The sequence below is a fragment of the Salmo salar genome, chromosome ssa17 (assembly GCF_905237065.1).
Source record: "Salmo salar chromosome ssa17, Ssal_v3.1, whole genome shotgun sequence".
NCBI classification, from domain to species: Eukaryota; Metazoa; Chordata; class Actinopteri; order Salmoniformes; family Salmonidae; genus Salmo; species Salmo salar.
The window spans coordinates 69,427,445-69,441,499 of NC_059458.1; the positions used below are offsets into that span (position 1 = coordinate 69,427,445).

Genomic DNA, 14,055 nt, shown 5'->3' on the forward strand with positions numbered 1-14,055 from the left:
GTAGTCAACTGTCTATGTGCTAACCTCTCTCACTGTGACTGTTATAATACCAGTGTAGTCAACTGTGTTTGTCCTAACCTCTCTCACTGTGACTGTTACAATACCAGTGTAGTCAACTGTCTATGTGCTAATCTCTCTCTCTATGATCGTTACAATACCAGTGTAGTCAACTGTCTATGTGCTAACCTCACTCTCTATGACTGTTATAATACCAGTGTAGTCAACTGTCTATGTCCTAACCTCTCTCACTGTGACTGTTATAATACCAGCGTAGTCAACTGTCTATGTGCAAACCTCTCTCACTGTGACTGTTACAATACCAGTGTAGTCAACTGTCTATGTGTTAACCTCTCTCACTGTGACTGTTACAATACCAGTGTAGTCAACTGTCTATGTGCTAATCTCTCTCTCTGACTGTTACAATACCAGTGTAGTCAACTGTCTATGTGCTAACCTCTCACTCTATGACTGTTATAATACCAGTGTAGCCAACTGTCTATGTGTTAACCTCTCTCACTGTGACTGTTATAATACCAGTGTAGTCAACTGTCTATGTGCTAACCTCTCTCACTGTGACTGTTATAATACCAGTGTAGTCAACTGTGTTTGTCCTAACCTCTCTCACTGTGACTGTTACAATACCAGTGTAGTCAACTGTCTATGTGCTAACCTCTCTCTCTATGATCGTTACAATACCAGTGTAGTCAACTGTCTATGTGCTAACCTCACTCTCTATGACTGTTATAATACCAGTGTAGTCAACTGTCTATGTCCTAACCTCTCTCACTGTGACTGTTATAATACCAGCGTAGTCAACTGTCTATGTGCTAACCTCTCTCACTGTGACTGTTACAATACCAGTGTAGTCAACTGTCTATGTGTTAACCTCTCTCACTGTGACTGTTACAATACCAGTGTAGTCAACTGTCTATGTGCTAATCTCTCTCTCTGACTGTTACAATACCAGTGTAGTCAAATGTCTATGTGCTAACCTCTCACTCTATGACTGTTATAATACCAGTGTAGCCAACTGTCTATGTGTTAACCTCTCTCACTCTGACTGTTATAATACCAGTGTAGTCAACTGTCTATGTGCTAACCTCTCTCACTGTGACTGTTATAATACCAGTGTAGTCAACTGTGTTTGTCCTAACCTCTCTCACTGTGACTGTTACAATACCAGTGTAGTCAACTGTCTATGTGCTAACCTCTCTCTCTATGATCGTTACAATACCAGTGTAGTCAACTGTCTATGTGCTAACATCACTCTCTATGACTGTTATAATACCAGTGTAGTCAACTGTCTATGTCCTAACCTCTCTCACTGTGACTGTTATAATACCAGTGTAGTCAACTGTCTATGTGCTAACCTCTCTCACTGTGACTGTTACAATACCAGTGTAGCCAACTGTCTATGTGTTAACCTCTCTCACTGTGACTGTTATAATACCTAACCTCTCTCACTGTGACTGCTATAATACCTGTGTAGTCAACTGTCTATGTGTTAACCTCTCTCACTGTGACTGTTATAATACCAGTGTAGTCAACTGTCTATGTGCTAACCTCTCTCACTGTGACTGTTACAATACCAGTGTAGCCAACTGTCTATGTGCTAACCTCTCTCACTGTGACTGTTACAATACCAGTGTAGTCAACTGTCTATGTGCTAACCTCTCTCACTGTGACTGTTACAATACCAGTGTAGTCAACTGTCTATGTGCTAACCTCTCTCACTGTGACTGTTACAATACCAGTGTAGTCAACTGTCTATGTGCAAACCTCTCTCACTGTGACTGTTACAATACCAGTGTAGTCATCTGTCTATGTCCTAACCTCTCTCACTGTGACTGTTACAATACCAGTGTAGTCAACTGTCTATGTGCTAATCTCTCTCTTTGACTGTTACAATACCAGTGTAGTCAACTGTCTATGTGCTAACCTCTCACTCTATGACTGTTATAATACCAGTGTAGCCAACTGTCTATGTGTTAACCTCTCTCACTGTGACTGTTATAATACCAGTGTAGTCAACTGTCTATGTGCTAACCTCTCTCACTGTGACTGTTATAATACCAGTGTAGTCAACTGTCTATGTGCAAACCTCTCTCACTGTGACTGTTACAATACCAGTGTAGTCAACTGTCTATGTGCTAATCTCTCTCTCTGACTGTTACAATACCAGTGTAGTCAACTGTCTATGTGCTAACCTCTCACTCTCTGACTGTTACAATACCAGTGTAGTCAACTGTCTATGTGCTAACCTCTCACTCTGTGACTGTTATAATACCAGTGTAGCCAACTGTCTATGTGCTAACCTCTCTCACTGTGACTGTTATAATACCAGTGTAGTCAACTGTCTATGTGCTAACCTCTCTCACTATGACTGTTACAATACCAGTGTAGCCAACTGTCTATGTCCTAACCTCTCTCACTGTGACTGTTACAATACCAGTGTAGTCAACTGTCTATGTGCTAACCTCTCTCTCTATGACTGTTATAATACCAGTGTAGCCAACTGTCTATGTGCTAACCTCTCTCACTGTGACTGTTACAATACCAGTGTAGTCAACTGTCTATGTCCTAACCTCTCTCACTGTGACTGTTATAATACCAGTGTAGTCAACTGTCTATGTGTTAACTTCTCTCACTGTGACTGTTATAATACCTAACCTCTCTCACTGTGACTGTTACAATACCAGTGTAGTCAACTGTCTATGTCCTAACCTCTCTCTCTATGACTGTTACAATACCAGTGTAGCCAACTGTCTATGTGCTAACCTCTCTCACTATGACTGTTACAATACCAGTGTAGCCAACTGTCTATGTCCTAACCTCGCTCACTGTGAATGTTACAATACCAGTGTAGTCAACTGTCTATGTGCTAACCTCTGTCACTGTGACTGTTATAATACCAGTGTAGTCAACTGTCTATGTGCTAACCTCTCTCACTGTGACTGTTACAATACCAGTGTAGTCAACTGTCTATGTGCTAACCTCTCTCACTGTGACTGTTACAATACCAGTGTAGTCAACTGTGTATGTGTTAACCTCTCTCACTGTGACTGTTATAATACCTAACCTCTCTCTCTGTGACTGTTACAATACCACTGCAGCCAACTGTCTATGTGCTATCCTCTCTCACTGTGACTGTTACAATACCAGTGTAGCCAACTGTCTATGTGCTAACCTCTCTCACTGTGACTGTTACAATACCAGTGTAGCCAACTGTCTATGTGCTAACCTCTCTCACTGTGACTGTTACAATACCAGTGTAGTCAACTGTCTATACCTCTCTCACTGTGACTGTTACAATACCAGTGTAGTCAACTGTCTATGTGCTAATCTCTCTCTCTATGACTGTTATAATACCAGTGTAGTCATCTGTCTATGTCCTAACCTCTCTCACTGTGACTGTTACAATACCAGTGTAGTCAACTGTCTATGTGCTAACCTCTCTCTCTGACTGTTACAATACCAGTGTAGTCAACTGTCTATGTGCTAACCTCTCTCTCTATGACTGTTATAATACCAGTGTAGCCAACTGTCTATGTGCTAACCTCTCTCACTGTGACTGTTATAATACCAGTGTAGTCAACTGTCTATGTGCTAACCTCTCTCACTGTGACTGTTATAATACCAGTGTAGTCAACTGTGTTTGTCCTAACCTCTCTCACTGTGACTGTTACAATACCAATGTAGTCAACTGTCTATGTGCTAACCTCTCTCTCTATGACTGTTATAATACCAGTGTAGTCAACTGTCTATGTGCTAACCTCTCTCTCTATGACTGTTATAATACCAGTGTAGCCAACTGTCTATGTCCTAACCTCTCTCACTGTGACTGTTATAATACCAGTGTAGTCAACTGTCTATGTCCTAACCTCTCTCACTGTGACTGTTACAATACCAGTGTAGCCAACTGTCTATGTGTTAACCTCTCTCACTGTGACTGTTACAATACCAGTGTAGTCAACTGTCTATGTCCAAACCTCTCTCTCTGACTGTTACAATACCAGTGTAGTCAACTGTCTATGTCCTAACCTCTCTCTCTATGACTGTTATAATACCAGTGTAGCCAACTGTCTATGTGCTAACCTCTCTCACTGTGACTGTTATAATACCAGTGTAGTCAACTGTCTATGTGCTAACCTCTCTCACTGTGACTGTTATAATACCAGTGTAGTCAACTGTCTATGTGCTAACCTCTCTCACTGTGACTGTTACAATACCAGTGTAGTCAACTGTCTATGTGCTAACCTCACTCTCTATGACTGTTACAATACCAGTGTAGTCATCTGTCTATGTCCTAACCTCTCTCACTGTGACTGTTACAATACCAGTGTAGTCAACTGTCTATGTGTTAACCTCTCTTACTGTGACTGTTATAATACCTAACCTCTCTCTCTGTGACTGTTACAATACCACTGCAGCCAACTGTCTATGTGCTATCCTCTCTCACGGTGACTGTTACAATACCAGTGTAGCCAACTGTCTATGTGCTAACCTCTCTCACTGTGACTGTTACAATACCAGTGTAGCCAACTGTCTATGCGCTAACCTCTCTCACTGCGACTGTTACAATACCAGTGTAGCCAACTGTCTACCTCTCTCACTGTGACTGTTACAATACCAGTGTAGTCAACTGTCTATGTGCTAATCTCTCTCACTGTGACTGTTATAATACCAGTGTAGTCAACTGTCTATGTGCTAACCTCTCTCTCTATGACTGTTATAACACCACTGTAGTCATCTGTCTATGTCCTAACCTCTCTCACTGTGACTGTTACAATACCAGTGTAGTCAACTGTCTATGTCCTAACCTCTCTCTCTATGACTGTTATAATACCAGTGTAGTCAACTGTCTATGTCCTAACCTCTCTCACTGTGACTGTTACAATACCAGTGTAGTCAACTGTCTATGCGTTAACCTCTCTCACTGTGACTGTTACAATACCAGTGTAGTCAACTGTCTATGTCCTAACCTCTCTCACTGTGACTGTTATAATACCAGTGTAGTCAACTGTGTTTGTCCTAACCTCTCTCACTGTGACTGTTACAATACCAGTGTAGTCAACTGTCTATGTGCTAACCTCTCTCTCTATGATTGTTATAATACCAGTGTAGTCAACTGTCTATGTGCTAACCTCTCTCTCTATGACTGTTACAATACCAGTGTAGTCAACTGTCTATGTCCTAACCTCTCTCACTGTGACTGTTATAATACCAGTGTAGTCAACTGTCTATGTGTTAACCTCTCTCACTGTGACTGTTACAATACCAGTGTAGTCAACTGTCTATGTGTTAACCTCTCTCACTGTGACTGTTACAATACCAGTGTAGTCAACTGTCTATGTGCTAATCTCTCTCTCTGACTGTTACAATACCAGTGTAGTCAACTGTCTATGTGCTAACCTCTCACTCTATGACTGTTATAATACCAGTGTAGCCAACTGTCTATGTGCTAACCTCTCTCACTGTGACTGTTACAATACCAGTGTAGTCAACTGTCTATGTGCTAACCTCTCTCACTGTGACTGTTATAATACCAGTGTAGTCAACTGTCTTTGTCCTAACCTCTCTCACTGTGACTGTTACAATACCAGTGTAGTCAACTGTCTATGTGCTAACCTCTCTCTCTATGATCGTTACAATACCAGTGTAGCCAACTGTCTATGTGCTAACCTCTCTCTCTATGACTGTTATAATACCAGTGTAGTCAACTGTCTATGTCCTAACCTCTCTCACTGTGACTGTTACAATACCAGCGTAGTCAACTGTCTATGTGCTAACCTCTCTCACTGTGACTGTTACAATACCAGTGTAGTCAACTGTCTATGTGTTAACCTCTCTCACTATGACTGTTACAATACCAGTGTAGTCAACTGTCTATGTGCTAACCTCTCTCTCTGTGACTGTTACAATACCAGTGTAGTCAACTGTCTATGTGCTAACCTCTCTCTCTATGACTGTTATAATACCAGTGTAGTCAACTGTCTATGTGCTAACCTCTCTCACTCTGACTGTTACAATACCAGTGTAGTCAACTGTCTATGTGCTAACCTCTCTCACTGTGACTGTTATAATACCAGTGTAGTCAACTGTGTTTGTCCTAACCTCTCTCACTGTGACTGTTACAATACCAGTGTAGTCAACTGTCTATGTGCTAACCTCTCTCTCTATGATCGTTACAATACCAGTGTAGTCAACTGTCTATGTGCTAACCTCACTCTCTATGACTGTTATAATACCAGTGTAGTCAACTGTCTATGTCCTAACCTCTCTCACTGTGACTGTTACAATACCAGTGTAGCCAACTGTCTATGTGCTAACCTCTCTCACTGTGACTGTTACAATACCAGTGTAGCCAACTGTCTATGTGTTAACCTCTCTCACTGTGACTGTTATAATACCTAATCTCTCTCACTGTGACTGCTATAATACCTGTGTAGTCAACTGTCTATGTGTTAACCTCTCTCACTGTGACTGTTATAATACCAGTGTAGTCAACTGTCTATGTGCTAACCTCTCTCACTGTGACTGTTACAATACCAGTGTAGCCAACTGTCTATGTGCTAACCTCTCTCACTGTGACTGTTACAATACCAGTGTAGTCAACTGTCTATGTCCTAACCTCTCTCACTGTGACTGTTACAATACCAGTGTAGTCAACTGTCTATGTGCTAACCTCTCTCACTGTGACTGTTACAATACCAGTGTAGTCAACTGTCTATGTGCTAACCTCTCTCACTGTGACTGTTACAATACCAGTGTAGTCAACTGTCTATGTGCTAACCTCTCTCACTGTGACTGTTACAATACCAGTGTAGTCATCTGTCTATGTCCTAACCTCTCTCACTGTGACTGTTATAATACCAGTGTAGTCAACTGTCTATGTCCTAACCTCTCTCTCTATGACTGTTACAATACCAGTGTAGCCAACTGTCTATGTCCTAACCTCTCTCACTGTGACTGTTACAATACCAGTGTAGTCAACTGTCTATGTGCTAACCTCTCTCTCTATGATCGTTACAATACCAGTGTAGTCAACTGTCTATGTGCTAACCTCACTCTCTATGACTGTTACAATACCAGTGTAGTCAACTGTCTATGTCCTAACCTCTCTCACTGTGACTGTTATAATACCAGAGTAGTCAACTGTCTATGTGCAAACCTCTCTCACTGTGACTGTTACAATACCACTGCAGCCAACTGTCTATGTGCTATCCTCTCTCACGGTGACTGTTACAATACCAGTGTAGCCAACTGTCTATGTGCTAACCTCTCTCACTGTGACTGTTACAATACCAGTGTAGCCAACTGTCTATGCGCTAACCTCTCTCACTGCGACTGTTACAATACCAGTGTAGCCAACTGTCTACCTCTCTCACTGTGACTGTTACAATACCAGTGTAGTCAACTGTCTATGTGCTAATCTCTCTCACTGTGACTGTTACAATACCAGTGTAGTCAACTGTCTATGTGCTAACCTCTCTCTCTATGACTGTTATAATACCACTGTAGTCATCTGTCTATGTCCTAACCTCTCTCACTGTGACTGTTACAATACCAGTGTAGTCAACTGTCTATGTGCTAACCTCTCTCTCTATGACTGTTATAATACCAGTGTAGTCAACTGTCTATGTCCTAACCTCTCTCACTGTGACTGTTATAATACCAGTGTAGTCAACTGTCTATGTGCTAACCTCTCTCACTGTGACTGTTACAATACCAGTGTAGTCAACTGTCTATGTCCTAACCTCTCTCACTGTGACTGTTATAATACCAGTGTAGTCAACTGTCTATGTCCTAACCTCTCTCACTGTGACTGTTACAATACCAGTGTAGTCAACTGTCTATGTGCTAACCTCTCTCTCTATGACTGTTACAATACCAGTGTAGCCAACTGTCTATGTGCTAACCTCTCTCACTATGACTGTTATAATACCAGTGTAGTCAACTGTCTATGTCCTAACCTCTCTCACTGTGACTGTTACAATACCAGTGTAGTCAACTGTCTATGTGCTAACCTCTCTCACTGTGACTGTTATAATACCAGTGTAGTCAACTGTCTATGTGTTAACCTCTCTCACTGTGACTGTTACAATACCAGTGTAGTCAACTGTCTATGTGCTAATCTCTCTCTCTGACTGTTACAATACCAGTGTAGCCAACTGTCTATGTGCTAACCTCTCTCACTATGACTGTTACAATACCAGTGTAGCCAACTGTCTATGTCCTAACCTCGCTCACTGTGAATGTTACAATACCAGTGTAGTCAACTGTCTATGTGCTAACCTCTGTCACTGTGACTGTTATAATACCAGTGTAGTCAACTGTCTATGTGCTAACCTCTCTCACTATGACTGTTACAATACCAGTGTAGCCAACTGTCTATGTGCTAACCTCTCTCACTATGACTGTTACAATACCAGTGTAGCCAACTGTCTATGTGCTAACCTCTCTCACTGTGACTGTTACAATACCAGTGTAGTCAACTGTCTATGTCCTAACCTCTCTCACTGTGACTGTTATAATACCAGTGTAGTCAACTGTCTATGTGCTAACCTCTCTCACTGTGACTGTTACAATACCAGTGTAGTCAACTGTCTATGTGTTAACCTCTCTCAATATGACTGTTACAATACCAGTGTAGTCAACTGTCTATGTGTTAATCTCTCTCACTGTGACTGTTATAATACCAGTGTAGTCAACTGTCTATGTGCTAACCTCTCTCTCTATGACTGTTATAATACCAGTGTAGTCATCTGTCTATGTCCTAACCTCTCTCACTGTGACTGTTACAATACCAGTGTAGTCAACTGTCTATGTCCTAACCTCTCTCTCTATGACTGTTATAATACCAGTGTAGTCATCTGTCTATGTCCTAACCTCTCTCACTGTGACTGTTACAATACCAGTGTAGTCAACTGTCTATGTGCTAACCTCTCTCTCTATGACTGTTACAATACCAGTGTAGCCAACTGTCTATGTGCTAACCTCTCTCACTATGACTGTTACAATACCAGTGTAGTCAACTGTCTATGTCCTAACCTCTCTCACTGTGACTGTTACAATACCAGTGTAGTCAACTGTCTATGTGCTAACCTCTCTCACTGTGACTGTTACAATACCAGTGTAGCCAACTGTCTATGTGTTAACCTCTCTCACTGTGACTGTTATAATACCTAACCTCTCTCACTGTGACTGTTACAATACCAGTGTAGTCAACTGTCTATGTGCTAACCTCTCTCACTGTGACTGTTATAATACCAGTGTAGTCAACTGTCTATGTCCTAACCTCTCTCACTGTGACTCTTACAATACCAGTGTAGCCAACTGTCTATGTGTTAACCTCTCTCACTATGACTGTTACAATACCAGTGTAGCCAACTGTCTATGTCCTAACCTCTCTCACTGTGAATGTTACAATACCAGTGTAGTCAACTGTCTATGTCCTAACCTCTCTCACTGTGACTGTTATAATACCAGTGTAGTCAACTGTCTATGTGTTAACCTCTCTCACTGTGACTGTTACAATACCAGTGTAGTCACCTGTCTATGTGTTAACCTCTCTCAATATGACTGTTACAATACCAGTGTAGTCAACTGTCTATGTCCAAACCTCTCTCACTGTGACTGTTATAATACCAGTGTAGTCAACTGTCTATGTGCTAACCTCTCTCTCTATGACTGTTATAATACCAGTGTAGCCAACTGTCTATGTGCTAACCTCTCTCACTGTGACTGTTACAATACCTCCTTTTCTAACCTCTCTCTCTATGACCGTTACAATACCAGTGTAGTCAACTGTCTATGTGCTAACCTCTGTCACTGTGACTGTTATAATACCAGTGTAGTCAACTGTCTATGTGCTAACCTCTCTCTCTATGACTGTTACAATACCAGTGTAGCCAACTGTCTATGTGCTAACCTCTCTCACTATGACTGTTACAATACCAGTGTAGCCAACTGTCTATGTCCTAACCTCTCTCACTGTGAATGTTACAATACCAGTGTAGTCAACTGTCTATGTGCTAACCTCTCACTCTCTGACTGTTACAATACCAGTGTAGCCAACTGTCTATGTCCTAACCTCTCTCACTGTGACTGTTATAATACCAGTGTAGTCAACTGTCTATGTGTTAACCTCTCTCACTGTGACTGTTACAATACCAGTGTAGTCAACTGTCTATGTGTTAACCTCTCTCAATATGACTGTTACAATACCAGTGTAGTCAACTGTCTATGTGTTAACCTCTCTCACTGTGACTGTTACAATACCAGTGTAGTCAACTGCAAACAGGGACAGTGTAACACCCCATTTTTAAAACTCAAAACTCTCACGACCAATACATGTAATTAGCAGCCAATGTTAACTTTCTTATTTGGGGCTTTGGCAGTCAATTGAAAAACATTCTAACAGTATTTCTGATTGTCTTCTCAACTCACCATCACATACTTTTAATGTGGGGCTATGACAGTCAATTGCAAATTAGTCTGCCATAATGTCTCTTATCTCACCACCACTAATGAGATGGGTGTGGCTTAATGCATGTTGCATCGGAGCTTCTCAAAGTCAGGGGTCATAACAGAGCGCACCTCATCTCTGCTGTCACATCCAACCCAAATCCATATCTGGTTTGAATGCAGACGAAAGCACTGAATCCAGCACCACACAGATATGAGCTGGCGAAGGGTACATTGAGTTGTAATCCAGAGGCAGACGGCAGGGTGTTCCCTTTGAGTCAGGAACCTAAACTCCTCCGTAGTGATCTGTGAATGCGTTGTCTGTAGCATTCAGTCACATTACAGCTCGATCAGCTGTTGGATTTCACTTACTGGCATGTCAACTGAGCCAGGATCACAGTCAAACGGATTGGGAAGTAGGTCCCAAAGCGCTCTTCCAAGCATTGGAGATGAGCAGTCATCACTGGTGTGGGACACTGATGCTGTGTTCTGTTAGAAACATGCACAGCCGAGGGAAGTGGGAATGGTTGGCTTTTGAAAGACTCTCTCTCCAATAAGAATTCTTTCCTCTGAATCCACTGATTCAGTTACTCTAGTGTATAATGTTTTTGTATTTCCTCTGCATGCTTCTGTTCCATTTGTTCAGTTTCTAAATACTGTATGTCTGTTACATTGGCAAGGAGACACATTTTTATATTTTCATTACACAGAAAGTCAAGTCCTCTCTCAATGCAAAAATATTTCCAACACTCCCCCTCGATAACCATCAAGCCTCGGTGTGAAATAGAACATAGTCATTCTCTGAAACCATATCTCCACATAGTTTTGCAAACAAGTGTGCGCCCGGTGATGTGGTTTGATGTACACTGAACTAAAATATAAACTTAACATGTAATGTGATGGTCCCATGTTTCATGAGCTGAAATAGAAAAATACCCTGCCTTGTCATGAGAAATCCATAGATTAGGGCCTAATTCATTTATTTCAATTGACTGATTTCCTTATATGAACTGTAACTCAGTAAAATCTGCGAAATTGTTGCATGTTGCGTTTATATTTTGGTTCAGTATAGCTTACAATTGGAGTGAACTGCTGCAGTATATCTCCGAGTTCTGTGCTCAGCTCTTTTGCTGCCAGTTGTTCTCGGTGTATCATACAATACGTCCATATGGCAGAGGGAGACGCATTCCTAACTAGAGTGCAGAGGCCTGCCCGCTGTCCCACCATAGATGGAGCCCCATCTGTGCAAAAGCCCACCAGTAGATCCCATGGAATCAGTTTTTCTTCAAAATAGCCACGCGGCACACTGAACATCCCCTGTGCCATTTCATGCTCAGGAATCGTGAGACAGAACAATATGTCCTCGTGAATAGCATCCCCCGACATGTATAGCGAACAAAAGTCGGGGCCTCACAGCTAAAATCCATTTGAAGAGCATAAGCTGGGGAGTTTTTGAGTGGTTCAGTCAGAGTTTGCTCTTGATTGCTAGAAATAGCATCAATTATTTGTTTGACAGCGCTATCTGTCAAAGGTATTGATGTGAGTTTTTGGGCCCCTGCCTCCCCACACATTGTTTCACCGTATAAATTGCGGCCGGTAATATCAAAGTCTCTGTAATAGTGTGTGGTTTCATAGCATAGCGGACCTAGCCATTCACCGTGGGAATGATTCAAGTGCAACGGCCAAGCACAGCCTTTTCCAATGATCTATGGGCACTCTGGTTGAATCTTTTAGATTTTAATAATTGTCATTAAGATTTTAAGGTTAACCACATTACAATGATTTTGAGCAAAAAATATGATATTATTATATATACGTATATATAAATATCTTTTTTTTTCTTCAGGATTTTGGAAATTCTCCCACGACCCCATTTATCAGACCCCTAGTTTGGGAACAACTGCCCTAGGGGGTCTCAAATCCATGTCTCCAGCCCGTAGGCAAACTCACTAACCACTGCTCCAATAGGGTTTATCTTGGCAGGGATGTCTCCACTCACTAACCACTGCTCCAATAGGGTTTATCTTGGGGGGGGGGAGGTCTCCACTCACTAACCACTGCTCCAATAGGGTTTATCTTGGGGGAGAGGTCTCCACTCACTAACCACTGCTCCAATAGGGTTTATCTTGGGGGGAGGTCTCCACTCACTAACCACTACTCCAATAGGGTTTATCTTGGCGGGGAGGTCTCCACTCACTAACCACTGCTCCAATAGGGTTTATCTTGGGGGGGAGGTCTCCACTCACTAACCACTGCTCCAATAGGGTTTATCTTGGGGGAGAGGTCTCCACTCACTAACCACTGCTCCAATAGGGTTTATCTTGGCGGGGAGGTCTCCACTCACTAACCACTGCTCCAGTAGGGTTTATCTTGGGGGGGAGGTCTCCACTCACTAACCACTGCTCCAGTAGGGTTTATCTTGGGGGATAGGTCTCCACTCACTAACCACTGCTCCAATAGGGTTTATCTTGGGGGGGAGGTCTCCACTCACTAACCACTGCTCCAGTAGGGTTTATCTTGGGGGAGACGTCTCCACTCACTAACCACTGCTCCAATAGGGTTTATCTTGGCGGGGAGGTCTCCACTCACTAATCACTGCTCCAATAGGCTTTATCTTGGGGGAGAGGTCTCCACTCACTAACCAGTGCTCCAATAGGGTTTATCTTGGGGGAGAGGTCTCCACTCACTAACCACTGCTCCAATAGGGTTTATCTTGGCGGGGAGGTCTCCACTCACTAACCACTGCTCCAATAGGGTTTATCTTGGGGGAGAGGTCTCCACTCACTAACCACTGCTCCAATAGGGTTTATCTTGGGGGAGAGGTCTCCACTCACTAACCAGTGCTCCAATAGGGTTTATCTTGGGGGAGAGGTCTCCACTCACTAACCACTGCTCCAATAGGGTTTATCTTGGGGGAGGTCTCCACTCACTAACCACTGCTCCAATAGGGTTTATCTTGGGGGGGAGGTCTCCACTCACTAACCACTGCTCCAATAGGGTTTATCTTGGGGGGAGGTCTCCACTCACTAACCACTGCTCCAATAGGGTTTATCTTGGGGGAGAGGTCTCCACTCACTAACCACTGCTCCAATAGGGTTTATCTTGGGGGAGAGGTCTCCACTCACTAACCACTGCTCCAATAGGGTTTATCTTGGGGAGAGGTCTCCACTCACTAACCACTGCTCCAATAGGGTTTATCTTGGGGGAGAGGTCTCCACTCACTAACCACTGCTCCAATAGGGTTTATCTTGGGGGGGAGGTCTCCACTCACTAACCAATGCTCCAATAGGGTTTATCTTGGGGGGGAGGTTTCCACTCACTAACCACTGCTCCAATAGGGTTTATCTTGGGGGGAGGTCTCCACTCACTAACCACTGCTCCAATAGGGTTTATCTTGGGGGGGAGGTCTCCACTCACTAACCACTGCTCCAATAGGGTTTATCTTGGGGGGGAGGTCTCCACTCACTAATCACTGCTCCAATAGGGTTTATCTTGGGGGAGAGGTCTCCACTCACTAACCACTGCTCCAATAGGGTTTATCTTGGGGGGGAGGTCTCCACTCACTAACCACTGCTCCAATAGGGTTTA

The 14,055-nt window shown here is 42.8% G+C and overlaps 1 protein-coding gene across 5 annotated transcripts in view; it reads right to left on the reverse strand.

The window, feature by feature from the left end:
* Nucleotides 1-14,055, reverse strand: part of LOC106592487 (IQ motif and SEC7 domain-containing protein 3) — a 294,872-nt gene that overhangs the window by 107,519 nt on the left and 173,298 nt on the right. The window lies entirely within an intron of this gene.